Source organism: Rhinoraja longicauda, chromosome 41 (assembly GCF_053455715.1).
Source record: "Rhinoraja longicauda isolate Sanriku21f chromosome 41, sRhiLon1.1, whole genome shotgun sequence".
Classification (NCBI taxonomy): Eukaryota; Metazoa; Chordata; class Chondrichthyes; order Rajiformes; family Arhynchobatidae; genus Rhinoraja; species Rhinoraja longicauda.
In genome coordinates this window covers 7,760,553-7,762,532 of record NC_135993.1, presented here as the reverse complement: position 1 = coordinate 7,762,532, position 1,980 = coordinate 7,760,553, and positions in this window count along the sequence as shown.

Sequence of the window (1,980 nt, the reverse complement as noted above, 5' to 3'; positions counted from 1 at the left end):
GTGGGGATGGTGGGATGGAGGGGATGGTGGGGATGGTGGGGATGGTGGGGATGGTGGGGATGGTGGGGATGGTGGGGATGGAGGGGATGGAGGGGGATGGTGGGGATGGTGGGGATGGAGGGGATGGTGGGGATGGAGGGGATGGTGGGGATGGAGGGATGGTGGGGATGGAGGGGATGGTGGGGATGGTGGGGATGAGGGGATGGTGGGGATGGTGGGATGGTGGGGATGGGAGGGGATGGTGGGATGGTGGGGATGGTGGGGTTGGTGGGGATGGTGGGGATGGTGGGGATGGTGGGGATGGTGGGGAGGGCAAGCATCTGAGGGACTTGCGTAGCATCCTGCACCCACTGGCGCTGTCTGTCCCGACAAGTTCCTCCAGTAATTTGTTTATCTCAGGGAGAAAAACATCTCTTCTTGTGATTAAGATGACACATTGAGAGAGAGAGAGAGAGAGAGAGAGAGAGAGAGAGAGAGAGAGAGAGAGAGAGCGAGAGAGAGAGAGAGAGAGAGAGAGAGCGAGAGAGAGAGGAGAGAGAGAGAGAGAGAGAGAGAGGAGAGAGAGAGAGGAGAGAGCGATGAGAGCGAGAGAGAGAGAGAGAGAGAGAGCGAGAGAGCGAGAGAGAGAGAGAGAGAGAGAGAGAGAGAGAGAGAGCGAGAGAGAGAGAGAGAGAGAGAGAGAGGAGAGAGAGAGAGAGAGAGAGAGAGAGAGAGAGAGAGAGAGAGAGAGAGAGAGAGAGAGAGGCGAGAGGAGGAGAGAGAGGAGAGAGAGAGAGAGAGAGAGAGAGAGAGAGAGAGAGAGAGAGAGAGAGGGTGAGTCATTCCAGTCCCTTGATAAGATTTATTCGTTGTCACACCCACTCACTACACAAGTCAATGAGGAACCCATCACTTTGTGTACTCTGTACAAAGCGAAACATTTTATTTACAAAGGCCTTATTAAAGTATCACAGCAACACCAGGCTCCAAGACGTGGCCTCACCACGGACTGCAAAATCTATATACGCAAACTCTCGTTTGTTTGTTTGTTTGTTTGTTCCTGAACTACAGCCAAACCGGTACGCGATAGCGCGACAATCTTAGGCCCACCTTACTCACCGTCGCCCCCTTGGTGCTAATGGAGGAAGTTTCATTGGAAATCGGTGTTGTTTTTTTAAGTTATTCACATTTTAAAGTTTAAATCTATCTCCTAGGGAGGATGGGGGGAGCGACGGAGAGGGGAGGCTAAGGGGGGATGGAGTGGGGGGGAGGGTGAGGGGGGAGTGGAGGGAGGGGGGAGGGGAGGAGGGAGGGGAGAGGGGGGGAGAGGGAGAGGGGGAGAGGGGGAGAGGGGGGAGAGGGAGAGGGGGAGAGGGGGAGAGGGAGGGGAGAGGGAGAGGGTGCTGCACCAATGCAGGAGAGGTTTGGGCCCAACGGCTCCACTTGGTCTAGTATATCATAGAAACATAGAAACATAGAAAATAGGTGCCGGAGTAGGCCATTCGGGCCCTTCGAGCCTGCACCGCCATTCAATATGATCATGGCTGATCATCCAGCTCAGTAGCCTGTACCTGCCTTCTCTCCATACCCCCTGATCCCTTTAGCCACAAGGGCCACATCTAACTCCCTCTTAAATATAGCCAATGAACTGGCCTCAACTACCTTCTGTGGCAGAGAATTCCACAGACTCACCACTCTGTGTGAAGAAATGTTTTCTCATCTCGGTCCTAAAAAAGACTTCCCCCTTATCCTTAAGCTGTGACCCCTGGTTCTGGACTCCCCCAACATCGGGAACAATCTTCCCGCATCTAGCCTCTCCAACCCTTTAAGAATTTTATATTTTTCTATAAGATCCCCCCTCAGTCTTCTAAATTCCAGCGAGTACAAGCCCAGTCTATCCAGTCTTTCCTCATATGAAAGTCCCGCCATCCCAGGGATCAATCTGGTGAACCTTCTCTGTACTCCCTCGAAGGCAAGAACGTCTTTCCTCAGATTAGGGAG